The sequence below is a fragment of the Somniosus microcephalus genome, chromosome 7, assembly GCF_052327205.1.
Source record: "Somniosus microcephalus isolate GS21.2 chromosome 7, FLI_Smic_1.0, whole genome shotgun sequence".
NCBI lineage: Eukaryota > Metazoa > Chordata > Chondrichthyes > Squaliformes > Somniosidae > Somniosus > Somniosus microcephalus.
Window position 1 is genome coordinate 131570870 of NC_140993.1, and position 16142 is coordinate 131587011.

At 51.1% G+C, this 16142-nt stretch overlaps 1 protein-coding gene across 1 annotated transcript in view; it reads left to right on the top strand.

Annotated features, from left to right (window-relative positions):
* LOC147114888 (lipoxygenase homology domain-containing protein 1-like) overlaps nucleotides 1-16142 on the top strand; it is a 42013-nt gene that overhangs the window by 18681 nt on the left and 7190 nt on the right. The window lies entirely within an intron of this gene.

The following is a 16142-nucleotide window of genomic DNA, read 5'->3' on the forward strand; positions in this document are numbered from 1 at the left end:
TCAACGGCCCTAGCCTTTTTCCGATAGTTCCAGGCTGCCATTTCTCGGTACGGTAGTCCCGGGCCAAAACTTGTTGACCTATCTGAAAAGATCTAGTTGGCCTTTCATTCATGCCCTGGAATTGCCGGTTCTCTACGTCCCTTCTGACGTTTGGCTTAAGCAAATCCAGCCGGCATCTTAGTCGTCTATTAAAAAAACATCATGGCGGGAGTTTGATTTGTGACCGCATGTGTTGCATTCCTGTACGCCAACAAGAAGCTATCCACCTTATGTTGTAAGTTAATGGCTTCATTACCCATGGCCTTTATGGCCTTCTTGAAGGTCTGGACAAACCTTTCAGCCAATCCATTGGAGGCGGGATGGTATGGGGCTGACGTGTAGTGCTTAACTCCATTGCTCTTTAAGAATTTCTTGAATTCTTCGGACACAAATTGCGGTCCATTATCAGAACAGATCTGTTCCGGCAGCCCATTCCTAGCAAACATGGTCCTTAACACTGTGATGGTTTTTTCCGTGGTGGTGGTGGACATCTTTATTACCTCCGGCCACTTGGAGTGTGCATCCACCGCTATTAGAAACATTGAGTCCATAAATGGACCAGCAAAGTCGATATGTACCCTTTGCCAAGGAGATGAGGGCCACTCCCATGGATGCAGAGGAGCCTGTGGTGGCGCGTTTTGGACCTTCTGGCATCCTAGACAGCTCTTAGCGATTTCTTCGATGTCCCCATCAATGCCTGGCCACCACACAAACGCTCTTGCTAGGTTCTTCATTTTCACTCCACCCAGATGTCCCTCGTGCAGCTCCTTTAACACCTTCTGTTGAAGTTTGGGTGGAATCACCACTCTATATCCACACATCAGGGTTCCTCGACACACTGACAGCTGTTTTTTTCTCTGCGAAAATGCTGGCAGCGTTGGTTCGCCCTGTGCTGGCCATCCCTCCACCATTAAATCATAGACTCGTGAGAGAGTCGGGTCATTTCTTGTTTCGTTTTCGATCATCGAATTTGTTACTGGTAGACATTCCACTATGGATGAGTGGAACATCTCTACCGGGTCCACTGTAGTCGCTTCTTCTACTATCGGCAATGGCAAGCGCGATAACCCATCAGCATTTCCATGCTGTTTGGACCTTTTGTATTCGATGTCATATTGGTGTGCCCCAAGTAACACGGACCACCTCTGTAACCTTTGCGCTGTCATGGTGGAAACGGCCTTGTTAGGGTTGAATATGGACACCAACGGCTGGTGGTCTGTCAGTAATGTGAACTTCTTGCCCTGCAGATAATGATTGAATTTCCTTACGCCCCACACAAGGCTGAGGGCCTCCCTATCTATTTGAGCATAATTTCGCTCCGCGGAGGTCAATGATTGGGACGCGAATGCCACTGGCCTTTCCGAGCCATTTGGTAACTTGTGTGAAAGTACTGCTCCAATTCCATAGGGGGAAGCATCACAAGCTAGACGAAGAGGTAACGTTGGGTTGAAATGAGCCAACACTTCTTCAGAGGTAATCAACGCCTTGCTACTGCGAAAGGCCTTTTTACATTCCTCACTCCACTTCCATGGTACTTCTTTCCGCAACAGAGCATTCAGCGGATGCAGCACCGTGGATAGATTCGGCAGAAACTTGTGATAATAATTAATCAACCCCAAGAATGATCTTAACTGTGATACGTTTTCCGGAGCGGGGGCCTTCACGACAGCTTCTATCTTGTCAGGTGACTTGTGCAGCCCCTCTTGGTCAATGACATGACCGCAGTACGAGATCCGTTTTTGGAAGAACTCACATTTCTTGCGATTAACTCGAAGGCCATATTCCTTCAACCTAGTGAGCACCAGTTTCAAATTTGTGAGGTGTTCTTCCTCGTCTTCTCCCGTAATCAGGATATCGTCTAAGTAACACTGCGTGCTTGGAATTCCTTGCAATACCTGCTCCATGGCCCTCTGCCAAATTGCTGGAGCCGAAGCTACCCCAAAAACCAGTCTATTATAACGATACAAGCCTCTGTGTGTGTTGATGGTGAGGTACTGACGCGACTCTTCCTCGACTTCCATTTGTAAGTATGCCTGTGCCAGGTCTATCTTGGTGAAGTGTTTCCCTCCAGCCAACGAAGCAAAGATATCTTCAATCCGCGGAAGCGGGTATTGTACCGTGTGAAGCACCGGATTCACTGTGATCTTGAAGTCTCCGCAGATGCGGACCTTCCCCGGTCCCCCTGGCTTGTTGCTTGGTGAAGACTTCATGACGGGAACAATGGGCGTGGCCCACTCACTCCAGTCCACTTTTGACAGTACCCCTGATCGTTCAAGTTCTTCCAGTTCTGCCTCCACAGCAGGTCGTATCGCGTAAGGTACCGATCTGGCTTTGAAAAATTTTGGGCTTGCATGTTCTGCAATCTTAACCTTTGCTTTAATTCCTCGCAGTGTTCCCAGTCCTTGCTGGAATACCTCTTTAGCTTCGTCTAATGTTCTGGACAACCGTTCAGGTTTGACATCTTCCTTTCCGGAATCTACCGTCATGGTGTTTAGTGAATGCCAGTCTATCTTTATTTTCCTGATCCACTCCCGTCCCAGAAGTGGTGGACCTCCCTCAGGCAACACATACAGGTCCATCCTTTGGTGCTCTTTGTCCTTGTATCTCACCTTGACTTCTATCTTTCCGATGGGGTATACTTTGTGCCTCGTGTATGTCTTCAATACTAGTTCCGTATCCCGTAGGGGAATATGCTTGAATAACTTTTTATAATCATGCTTATTCATGACCGTCAACGCCGATCCGGTGTCCACTTCCATTTTCACTTGGACTTTTGCAATCTGTAGTGTGATCCAGATAGCTTGTCGGTCAGCTTCATTACTCACATTGTGAATTCTCAGACTATCCAGTTCCTTGCAGTTGGAGTGTGAGTCCGAATTCTGTTCTTCCGGACTCTTCCTAGTCACCTCATGTACCTTCCTGTACCTCTTTTGTGGTGACTCATTATTGTTGGTCTTCTTTCCTGACCGGCATACCTTAGCTATGTGACCGAGCTTGCCACATTTCCTACATTCCTGGTTTTTAAACCAGCATTGGTTCTGGTCGTGTGTTGTCTTCCCACAACGATAGCATTTCGTTGTACCCGAAGTAATTTGCTGCACCCTGAGTGCCGCTGCCTTTAGCTGCATTTCCGCCGTTCCTTTTGCTGCGGCTTCGTTCGATGCAGCAATAAGGACAGCCTTCTCAAGTGTAAGATCGTTCTCTTCGAGCAGTCATTTTTGTGTTTCTTCCTTCGACATTCCGCACACGAATTTGTCTCGCAACGCCTCTGTCAGATTCCCTCCAAACTGGCATTGTTTCGCTAGTCTACGCAGTTCGACCAAGTATTCTGCGTTACTTTCGTCTTTCCTTTGCGTTCTTGCATAGAATTTGAATCGTTCCGCCAACATCAACGGTGTGGGGTTCAAGTGATCCTTCAGAACAGTCACAATCTCATCGAAAGTCTGATCCGCCGGTTTAGCTGGTGCTAGTAGATGCTTCAAGAGCTTGTATGTCTTCGCGCCCATCGAGTTTAGCAAGGTTGTAGCTTTGTCATCTTCTTCTATTTTATTGGCCTCACAATAGATCTCAATGCGTTCCACATACGTGGCCCAGTCTTCTACCTCGGAATTAAAATTGTTGATGTTACCCCGCTTAGGCATCTTCCTCTCTTCCTGATAACACCACGAATTATTTCTTTAAATTTTTTTTTTTTTCCAAGATGGCGGTTCCCGCGAAAATGGCGGTTTCCCGCGCTTATCTTCTCTCCCCGCCCACTTCAATGGCGGTTCCCCGCTTCTGTCTTCTTCTCCGCCTAATGGTGGCTTCCCGCGTTTCTTCCCCTGGCGGGAGGGGTACACTTTCCCCACGGGCGACGGCCGTTGGCTTTCAGGTTCACAGCCTGCGCGTCGGCTTCAGTGCTTTCCCTTTTCTCGGCAGGGCAACCGGCGCTGGGTACACCCCGTTGACGGCGAACAGTTTCAGCCGCTGGGCTGGCTCTCGCTCAGTTCCCCTTGCTCGGGCTCTGTCTCTCTCCCGCTCGCTCGGCTCTACTGGCGCTGGGTACACCCCGTTGACGGCGAATAGTTTCAGCCGCTGGACTGGCTCTCGCTCAGTCTCCCTTGGTCGGCTCTGCCTCTCCCGCTCGCTCGGCTCCCAATCGCGCCTCCCAGCCCTCTCGCAGTCCGGTGCTTCCCTCCCCGGCTGCGGCTGAGTTTTTATATTTTCCCGCGCCTACGCTCCCGGTCGCAGCGCTTCGTGGCTTCGGTCGCTACCCGGCCTTTTTCGCCAGTCGTGGTCTAGCTGTCTCACGACGCCGTTGCGTCCCCAGCCTGTCTGTACCGCGGCTTCCTTGCTCCACGCTGCCCCAGTCTCAGCGCCTCTGGGCCCGACTTCTGTCCGGCTCCTTTCCCCCTCGACCGTGGTCGAGTGCACCGCCCTTATCCTCCGGTTATTCTTTTTACTTTTCCCTTACTCACAGTCACCGTGGCCGGCTTGCTTCTCGTGCTGATCGGCTCACTCCTCACCGTGGCAGAAGGGACAGTCAGTGCCTGTTGCTGATGGAAGTCTTTGTCTCTGAATTCTTCCTCCTTTCCAGCTCTGCAGACTCGAGTTTTCTCCCAGCAGAATGACGAGGGCGGTTGCCTCTTCTCGACGCTCGTTAACTGCTTCGGAATTATTGTTGCCGCAGGGTACGATCGGACTCGTCGCCACTGTAAAGTCTGTGGGTTGTTTAGTTAATTAATACACAGACTCCAAGAGTAACTTAAAACAGGACTTTACTATTCGAAGGTCAGGGCGAATCTGCTCAATACTTCCTGACACAGCACTTATATACCGGTGTGGTCACCGTCGGTATTACAGTATACAGAAGCCAACAAAGTAGTGCAACACCTAAAGTAGTTCTCTTAAAGGTAGACGGGTACATACACTACAACATTGATTGGGACCCCACTGCAATTTTAACTGGATGGCCTGAGTGGCAAGCCGCAGTGGCTTTTCAGCCAAGTGAAGAGAGCGGGGTAGAGTAATAAGGCCAGAAGAGACCAGAATAGGTAAATTTTTTCTTACTTTACTTGCGGAGGTAGGAGGAGCCTAGAATCATACAGCACAGAGGAGGCCATTTGGCCCATTGTGCCTGTGCTGGCCTTTTGAAAGATCTATCCCATTAGTCCCACTCCCCTGCTCTTTCTCCATAGCTCTACAAACTTTTCCTTTTCAGGTATGTATCCAATTCCCTTTTGAAAGTTTACCATTGAATCTGCTTCCTCCACCCTTTCAGGCAGTGCATTCCAGATCAAAACAACTAAAAAAAGCAATAGTGTTCCGCCAGGCCCCACAATGAAAGCTTAGGTCTCCCCTGCCACAGACCACCGCCCCCCCACCCCCCCTCCGTCCTTCCCAATCGTAAGTCCCTCATGAGATGGCAGCGGCAGCTGATTTTGCTACCTACCTGTGTTGGCCACGTAACGATAAAGTATCTTTGCGTGATACTGTTAATGCCAATACAGTATTCAAATAGATAAGTGTGTTTGTTTACTCAGATTTTTGTCTTCAGCGCCCAGGTGTAACAGTTTGGTCCACTGGGGAGTTCCTGTAACAAATTTGGGCACAAGTTGCTCATGATTTTCCACCTATTAAAATTAATAGGCAGAAAATTATGAACAGCTTCTGTCTGAATTTGCAATAGACATTCCAGGCAGATGTTTATTTGAAAATCTGGGTCTTAGGGAGAAAAATTCAGTGTCACCGCCTTTGGGGCGCTAACATTGCCGTGGCATTAATTTTAGCGCCCTAAAAAAGTTAGCACCCCTGTGCTGTAAATTCAGTAGTAGCACCCCAAGCAGGAGGCGGGGCGCTACAGGAAAGCGCGCCCCCTCCTTCTTGAGGCGCTACCAGTGAATTTCACGGTGCTACATTCAACAGTGCCATGCGCGGCGACACGTAGCACAGCGTCATTGCAGGCCACCTCCCCCGGTTAAAGGGGAGGAGCCTAGCGCTGCACGCACCGGGGCCCTGCTAGGCCACTGGGGAGTGGTGTACCGGGAAAACAGCCCGGCACTTAAGAGGAATACCGGGCTGAACGGTCGCGGCCGGCACCCGGCATACAGAGGTAAGAAGGAGCAGGTGCTGGCAGTCGGCCAAAAGACAAATGGCCGCCCGGTACTTGCCCTTTAATTTGCTCTACCACTGCTGCCAAAACGCCCCCTGAACCGGTCGGACATATCGTCCGGCGATAGGTCAGGGGGCACAAGGGAAGTTTTCGGCTGGGGTGCTGCACACGGCGATGATGTCATCGTCGGCGTGCAGTGCCGCGGGACACTATTGGCTGCCGCCGCCACTAACCTCCCGCTGAATTTCGCGGGAGGCGTTAGCGGCGCCACACCTAGGCGCTAGGGGATTGTGCCCCGTTAGCGCCCAGGGGCGCTAACAGGAGGCACAATGCAACCTAATTTTTCCCCCAATGTCTTATCTATCCTTTTCACAGAGCAAGGAGAAGAAAGTGGCCTAGAAATTGGATAAAGCCCAAAAACGGGCACGGGCAGTGAGAAGCGCTATCTGCCTGCACCTGTTCAAAATGGTGCAGACAGCACCTAAAATTCGTGCTGCCTGCTCATTATAATGATTGCAGTGCTACTACCTGCTGCTGATTGACTTAGCGCTGAACAGGGGGACCAATATCGGGTGCAGTCTAATGGCCAATAAAGGTTGGCCTAGGCTCTCTGCACTATTTAAAAGGGAGGTGCTTTGTTGCAGTAGCACCTCATTCCCATTGGTCTGGATTTTGCAGTCAGCTGCATAACTAAGGATTATGCCGCTGGCATCCGAAAGGAATGCGCACTTACCTGCTGGGAACCCTCCTTCAAGAAGCTGCTGTCAGACACTGCGGGGTTGAGTGCAGTGTAGTGGCCTATGGATCCCAGGAGCGCACCATATATGTTAGCGTACCTGGGAACACGTGGGCCGGTGCGCCAACCAGCAAACAGAAGGTCCCTCATTCACCCCCAGTCTCTCTCAAACGGGCCAAGAGGGTATAAGTTTCAACGAGGGAAATTCTTGAGATTTTTCTCCAGAATCGTATTCTTTACATTTCCGGGAGAATCAACGATTAATACTATTAGAGATCATCTTTGTGTGCTGTGCCAAAACATGTTTTTTTTGTCTCCGATTTCCACTTTTTCTCTTGCAATAAAGAAGTGCAGATCCAATATGTAGTTCGTGATGCTGATTTATGAGTAGTCTTCCTTCCAAAGCGATAGGAATGTAGGGGGCTAGGCAATGAAATGGTTTAGCTGCGCTTTTGGTGCCGCAGTCCATAACGCTATCAAAATAAAGTTTGTAAGTATGAAAAGCCAGAAATGTGGAGGTTTTAGGTTGAGCCCAGGCATGGAAATTCTGCCAAGTAAATTGCCAGTCCAACGCATTAACTTGGATTTGTCAGGAGTAATTGTGGTTTCATTGTCGAAGCGGATGATCTGTCAAGTTGGAACTTGACAGATCGCAAGTTCGGGATTTGCGCATGAGGAAATCACGAACTTGCTGTCCATTTCAAAGGCGGTGTGACAGCATAGTCTGAGAGTATGCTGTCATATCGACTACAAATTTTGCCCCATTGTGTAGAAAGCAAATGCCCTACAGCCAAGAGAAACGATGAGGAGATTTTCAGGTGCGGCATTAGAGGCCTTGGTCCTGGGTTTTCTTTGGGGAGTTCAAAGACACCGTCAGGTTCCTCTAACCACAGGGGGACAAGATGCCTTCAAGGAAGAGCAGTAGAAGGCTGTGGGAGGAGATCGCTGAAGCTGTCACTGCGACGAGTGTTGGCCCCAGGACCTGGATTCAGTGCCGCAAAAAGTTTAATGACCTCACACGAGTGGTCAAGTCAGTGAATGCATCATCAAATGCCATATCCCACCATCTGCATCACTAGCCTCACACACTGCTCAATGCACCACACCTCATCACTCACCTACCAACAATCTCTAGCAATAACCACTCATACCTCACAATCATAGCTTCACTTCACCCTCACACACTTACCACAATGCAAGACTCACACCCACATTTCACACCTTGCATACGTTGCCAGCTATTCAACCATGGCAGGCACATCACCCAAACACATTGCACCACACTCATTGACACACTTCCTTTTCGCTTGCAGGTAAAGGTCGCTCATAACCGCCGGGAGCAGCAGCAGACAGGTGGGGGGAAACAAGTCTGCAGAACCTGACGGAGCTGGTGGAAACAGTGTTGGAGATCATTGGCGGGGCACTTCCGTGGCAAGTGAGGAAGTTGAAAGCATTGCTGATGATGACGATATGGTCATACCTAATCCTTCTTCTCGCATCCCACTTCCCCCACATCCCACAATCTCTTGTCACTTACAAGCTGCTGATGGTGTATGCATGGATATCTTGCTTTACCCCCCTCCCCTCACCACAACCCGACCCTTGTGCCTTTCTCCTTTCAGATTCCAAGAAGTCCCATCAGCACAGCCAGTCCCCGAAATAATGGAAGAGGACAGTGAAGGAGTGTCACTGTATCTAACACTCGCAGGCACCAGCTCAGAAAATGGCACGGCGTGGTCTTTAGAATCATAGAGGAATCATAGAAATTTATGGCATAAAAGGAGGCCATTCAGCCCATCGTGTCTGTGCCAGCCCAAAAAGAGCCATCCAGCCTTCCAGCTCTTGGTCCGTAACCCTGTAGGTTACACCACTTTACGTGCACATCCAAGTATTTTTTATATGTGATGAGGGTTTCTGCCTCTACCACCCTTTCAGGCAGTGAGTTCTAGACCCCACCACCCTCTGGGTGAAAATGTTCTCAACTCCCCTCTAATCCTTCTACCAATTACTTTAAAACTATGCCTCTTGGTTGTTGACCTCTCTACTAAGGGAAATAGGTCCTTTCTATCCACTCTATCTAGGCCCCTCATAATTTTATACACCTCAATTAGATCTTCCCTCAGCCTCCTCTGTTCCAAAGAAAACAACCCCAGCCTAATAAATCTTTTCTCATAGCTAAAATTCTCCAGTCCTGGCAACATCCTCATAAATCTCTGTACCCTCTCTAGTGCAATCACAGCTTTCCTGTAATGTGGTGACCAGAACTGTACGCAGTACTCTAACTGTGGCCTAACTAGTGTTTTATACACGTACGATAGCAAAATACTGCAGAGGCTGGAAATCCGAAATAACAACAGAAAATGCTGGAAAAACTCAGCAGGCCAGGTAACATCCGTGGAGAGAAAATAGAGTCAACGTTTCGGGTGAAAACCCCTTTGTCAAGACTAAAGAAGCACAGGAAATGAAATGGATTAAGAGGCCAGGCTGGGAGAGAACAAAAGCGAAGAAGAGACATCAAGAGGTATTCAAAACGAGACGAGATGGTGCTGTGAAACCGAGTCTTGGCAGATACCTGATCAAACACAAGAAGGGAAACTGAAAGTAATGAAGATGAACAAGGTTGAAGAGCCAAACGGAGGCCCCGTCGAAGAGAAGAGCAGAGCTTCTTCAAGGTAGGCATTCCTAGAAGAGGTGTGGCAGTGAACCAAACACTAGTATGATAGCAAAATACTGCAGATGCTGGAAATCCGAAATAACAACAGAAAATGCTGGAACAACTCAGCAGGCCAGGCAACATTCGTGGAGAGAAAATAGAGAACGTTTCGGGTGAAAACCCCTTTGTCAAGACTAAAGAAGCACAGGAAATGAAATGGATTAAGAGGCCAGGCTGGGAGAGAACAAAAGAGAAGAGACATTAAGAGGTATTCAAAACGAGACGAGATGGTGCTGTGAAACTGAGTCTTGGCAGATACCTAATCAAACACGAGAAGGGAAACTGAAAGTAATGAAGATGAACAAGGTTGAAGAGCCAAACGGAGTTCACCAACGGGCATCTCCGACACCTCCTCCTACCTCCACCTGGACCATGACCCCACTACCGAACATCAAACCACCGTTTCCAAGACTGTCACTGACCTCATCTCCTCTGGAGAGCTTCCCCCCGCGGCCACCAACCTCATAGTTCCCCAACCCCGCACAGCCCGCTTGTACCTCCTTCCCAAGATCCACAAACAGGACTGCCCTGGTAGACACATCGTTTCAGCCTGTTCATGCCCCACGGAACTTATCTCTTCCTATCTCGACTCTGTCTTTTCTCCCCTTGTCCAGTCTCTTCCCACCTACATCCGCGACTCTTCGGACACCCTCCACCACTTTAACAGTTTCCAGTTTCCTGGCCCCAACCGCTTCCTTTTCACCATGGACATACAATCCCTCTACACCTCCATCCCCCACCAGGATGGCCTGAGGGCGCTCCGCTTCTTCCTTGAACAGAGGCCCGACCAGTCCCCATCCACCACTACCCTCCTCCGCCTGGCTGAACTTGTTCTCACATTGAACAACTTCTCCTTTGACTCCACTCATTTCCTCCAAATCAAAGGTGTTGCTATGGGTACCCGCATGGGTCCTAGCTATGCCTGCCTTTTCGTGGGATATGTGGAACACTCTTTGTTCCAGTCCTACTCGGGTCCCCTCCCTCACCTCTCTTTCCGATACATTGATGACTGTATCAGTGCCGTTTCCTGCTCTCGCCCTGAACTAGACAATTTCATTCACTTTGCCTCCAATTTCCGCCCTTCCCTCACCTTCACATGGTCCATCTCTGACTCTTCCCTTCCCTTCCTCGACTTCTCCGTCTCCATCTCTGGGGATAGGTTATTGACCAACATTCACTACAAGCCCACTGACTCCCACAGCTACCTGGACTACACTTCCTCTCACCCTGCCTCCTGTAAGGACTCTATTCCATTCTCCCAGTTTCTCCGTCTCCGCCGTATCTGCTCTGATGATGCCACCTTCCACACCAGTGCTTCAGACATGTCTTCCTTTTTCCTCAACCGAGGATTCCCCTCTACCGTGGTTGACACGGCCCTCGACCGTGTCCATTCTATCTCCCGCACTTCTGCCCTCACCCCTGCCCCTCCCTCCCGGAACCACGATAGGGTTCCCCTTGTCCTCACCTTTCACCCCACCAGCCTCCACATTCAACGGATAATCCTCCGCCATTTCTGCCACCTCCAAAGTGATCCCACCACCAAACACATCTTCCCCTCCCCTCCCCTTTCAGCATTCCATAGGGACCGCTCCCTCCGAGACACCCTAGTCCACTCCTCTATCACCCCCAGCACCCCTTCCCCTTCGCCTGGCACCTTCCCGTGCAAGCGCAGGAGATGTAACACCTGCCCTTATACCTCCCCCCTTCCCACTGTCCAGGGCCCAAACACCCCTTCCAGGTGAAACAGCGATTTACTTGTACTTCTTGCAATCTAGTATACTGTATTCGCTACTCACGATGTGGTCTCCTCTACATTGGGGAGACCAAACGCACATTGGGTGACCGCTTTGCGGAACACCTCCGTTCAGTCCGTAAGGGTGACCCTGACCTTCCGGACGCCTGTCATTTTAATTCACCGCCCCATTCCCACTTGGACCTCACCGTCCTCGGCCTCTTGCATTGTTCCACGGAAGCTCACCGTAAACTCGAGGAACAACACCTCATCTTCCGATTAGGGACTTTACAGCCTTCCGGACTCAATATCGAGTTCAACAATTTCAGATTATAACCTCGGCCCCTATTACATTTTTACTTATATTTTTTATCCACACCTTTGTTTTGGCCTTTCCCACCCCCCCCCCCCTTTCTTTTTTCTCTCTCTCTCCCACATGGCAGCTGTCTCCCATTCTGCCAGAACATTTCACACCTAATCTAGAGCTGTCTTTTGTCTCCACTAGTCCTATCACCATCTCGTCTCGTTTTGAATACCTCTTAATGTCCCCTCTTCTCTTTTTTTCTCTCCCAGCTTGGCCTCTTAATCCATTTCATTTCCTGTGCTTCTTTAGTCTTGACAAAGGGGTTTTCACCCGAAACGTTGACTCTATTTTCTCTCCACGGATGTTGCCTGGACTGCTGAGTTTTTCCAGCATTTTCTGTTGTTATTTAGTGTTTTATACAGTTCAGGAATAACCTCCTTGCTTTTATATTCTATGCCTCGACTAATAAAGGAAAGTATCCCATATGCCTTCTTAACCACTTTATCCACTGGCCCTGCTACCTTCAAGGATCTGTGGACATGCACTCCATGTTCCTCTTCACTTCCCTGTATCCTACCATTTATTGTGTATTCCCTTGCCTTGTTAGCCCTCCCCAAATGCATTATCTCACACTTCTCCGGATTGAATTCCATTTGCCACTTTTCTGCCAACCTGACCAGTCCATCGATATCTTCCTGCAGTCTTCAGCTATCTTCCCCACTATCAACCACACAGCCAATTGTTGAAGCACATGCAAACTTCTTAACCATGCCCCCTACATTGAAGTCTAAATCATTGATATATACCTGTGGTAAACCACTTTTATCGTTACACTATAGTTATCACTGTTGTATTGTTATCACCGTTATCACTGTTGTATCACGATACGAGGTCGCCTCTTGTCGCGCTGTTATACCTGGGCTGACCACCTCCGACTCCGCCCATGGCTCCACCTACCTGCCCAGGTATAAAGGTAGTCGACTGGCTGGTATTCCTCCTTGTTGGACCCGATCACCCACGAGGGTGGGCTCTGTTATTTAGTCAATAAAAACCTTTAGTTACGTTCCTAACTCGTCGCTTTTTATTGGACGAATTGATAGGTATATCAATTTTATTGACTAAATTTTAAGGATGTCTACTACTGGCCAGCCAGAAGCCCTCCCAGAAGCACAGCCACACCAGCCGGCTTGGCTGCAAGCCCTCAAACCACCGTACCTGGATCTAAACCCACAGGCAGCAAACGCAGCCCTCAACTTCAAACACTGGCTGGACTGCTTCGAATCCTACCTGGAAGAATCCGGCGCCCCGCAGAGATCCAAACTAAGACTTCTGAACGCCCAAGCGAGCCCGAGAGTATACGCACTCATACAGGACACGACTACGTACGAGGCCGCTATCAACCTACTGAAACAGCAGTACCGCAGCCCGGTAAATTACATGTACACCAGGCACCTCCTAAGATCCCGCCCGCAACAGCCAGGAGAGTCTGTAGCTGAATTTTTACGGGCGCTAAGAGCACTCGGCAGGAACTGTGACTTTAAAGCGGTGACGGCTGTTGAAAATACGGAAGATAATATCCGCGATGCCTTTGTGAAAGGCCTACGGTCCGACTACTCACGGCAAAGACTGCTTGAAGCTAAAGACCTCGACCTGGACAAAGCTGAAGCCCTCGCTCTCTCCCTGGAGGTGGCCCATCAGGACCAGGAGGCATTTTCCAGGTACTGCTCGCGACCCTGGGACTCGGGCCCGACCCCTACCGCAATACCCTTCGCAGCGCCGCCCCCGGGACCTACCTCAGCGTCGGTGTCCCGGACCCGACCGGGCCCGCCACCCCCGGTACCGGCTCCGACATCGGGCACCCGCGATCGGGCCGCCGGCTGCTTCTTTTGCGGCCAGGAGAAGCACCCGAGGTCGCGCTGCCCAGCCAGGAACTCTACCTGCACAACCTGCAGGAAGAAAGGCCACTTCTCTAAGGCCTGCAGGAGCGGATCTTCAGAGGCCAGCAGTGCCTCATGCGAACTGTGGGGGCGGCCATCTTCTTTCACGGCAACTGAGGCCAGTATCCCCACACGTGAGTCATGGGGGCGGCCATCTTTGATCAAGGCAACCGACCCCAATAGTGCCTCATGTGAGTTATGGGGGCAGCCATCTTCTCCACCATTTTGTCCTACCTCGTGGGAGACGCCATTTTACCCACCACACCCGACTGCCACCGGGCCCCCGGACCCGACGACCGCCTCGCCCGCAGACGACAACGACTCGCTTACCTACACGCTAGCCTCCGTCACTCTGGATCAAGCCCGCCCACACCACCTGTCCAAGTCGATGATGGACATCAAAGTAAACGGCCACGCCACGACCTGCCTGTTCGACAGCGGAAGCACGGAGAGCTTCATCCACCCAGACACGGTGAGCCACTACTCCCTCCCTGTCCTGCCAACGCGCAACCGAATCTCGATGGCATCGAGGTCCCACGCCACGGACATTAACGGCTACTGTGCTGTGACCTTGTCGGTTAAGGGTACAGAGTATAAAAACTTTAAACTCCTCGTCCTCCCCCAGCTCTGCGCTGCCGTCCTACTAGGGCTGGACTTCCAATCCCACCTCCAAAGTGTAACCCTAGCATACGGTGGACCCCTCCCCCCACTCACAGTCGACAACCAGCGAAGGTTAAACCGCCCACCGCGTAACACCTGCAGCCTATCCACCCTCAAGGTGCCGCCACCTTCCCTGTTCGCTAACCTCACCCCCGACTGCAAACCCGTCGCTACCAAGAGCAGGCGGTACAGCGCTGGGGACAGAGCTTTCATTAGCTCTGAGGTGCAGCATCTCCTGAAGGAGGGCATCATCGAGGGGAGCAACAGCCCCTGGCGTGCCCAGGTCGTGGTCGTTAAGACCGGCGATAAAAATCACCTGGTCATCGACTACAGCCAGACCATAAACAGATACACCCAGCTGGACGCATACCCCCTTCCCCGCATATCTGACATGGTCAATCAGATTGCACAATACCGCGTATTCTCGACCATCGACCTTAAGTCGGCCTACCACCAACTCCCTATCCACCCCGAGGACCACCAGTACACCGCCTTCGAGGCGAATGGGCGCCTATACCACTTCCTTAGGGTCCCCTTCGGTGTCACCAACGGGGTCTCGGTCTTCCAAAGGGAGATGGACCGGATGGTTGACCAGAACGGACTGCAGGCCACATTCCCCTACCTAGATAACGTCACCATCTGCGGCTGCGACCGGCAGGACCACGACGTGAATCTGGAGAAATTCCTCCGTACAGCCCAACGGCTGAACCTCACCTACAATAAGGAGAAATGTGTGTTTAACACCTCGCGCCTTGCCATCCTTGGCTGTGTAGTAGAGAACGGACTCATCGGCCCCGACCCCGAAAGAATGCGCCCCCTCATGGAGCTACCCCTCCTCCACTGCCCTAAGGCACTTAAGAGAACCCTGGGGCTCTTCGCCTACTATGCCCAATGGGTGCCCAATTATGCGGACAAAGCCAGACCCCTCATGAAGTCCACATCCTTCCCCCTTACGGAGGAAGCGTGCGCAGCCTTCTCCCTCATTAAGGGAGACATTGCCACGGCCACTATGCACGCAGTGGATGAGTCCATCCCCTTCCAAGTCGAGAGCGATGCATCCGACTTCGCCCTTGCCGCCACCCTTAACCAGGAGGGGAGACCGGTGGCCTTCTTGTCAAGGACCCTACAGGGCCCTGAGATCCGACACTCGTCGGTCGAGAAGGAGGCCCAGGCGATTGTGGAGGCGGTACGACGCTGGAGGCACTACCTGGCAGGCAAACGATTTACCCTCCTTACCGACCAACGTTCGGTCGCTTTTATGTTTAATAACAAGCTGAGGGGCAAAATCAAGAATGACAAGATCTTGAGGTGGAGAATCGAGCTCTCCACCTATGATTATGATATCTTGTACCGGCCAGGTAAGCTGAACGAACCCCCCGATGCTCTGTCACGAATTACATGCGCCAGCGCGCAAAGTGATAGACTTCAGACCCTCCACAACGACCTCTGCCACCCCGGGGTCACCAGACTTTACCACTTCATTAAGGCCCGCAACCTGCCCTACTCCATCGAGGAGGTCAGGACCATAACCAGGAACTGCCAGACCTGCGCCGAGTGCAAACCGCACTTCTTTAGGCCGGACAGAGCAAGCCTGATCAAGGCCACCCGCCCCTTCGAGCGCCTGAGCATCGACTTTAAGGGGCCCCTCCCGTCCTCTGACCGTAATGTGTACTTCCTCAACATTGTTGATGAGTACTCCCGTTTCCCCTTTGCCTTCCCCTGCCCAGACATGACCAGTACCACGGTCATTAAATGCCTGAACGACCTCTTCGCCTTGTTCGGGTTCCCAAACTATATACATAGTGACCGGGGCTCCTCTTTCATGAGCGAGGAACTCCGTCAGTTCCTACTAGCGAGAGGTATTGCAGCAAGTAGGACCACCAGCTACAACCCCCAAGGGAACGGCCAGGTGGAAAGAGAGAACGCGACG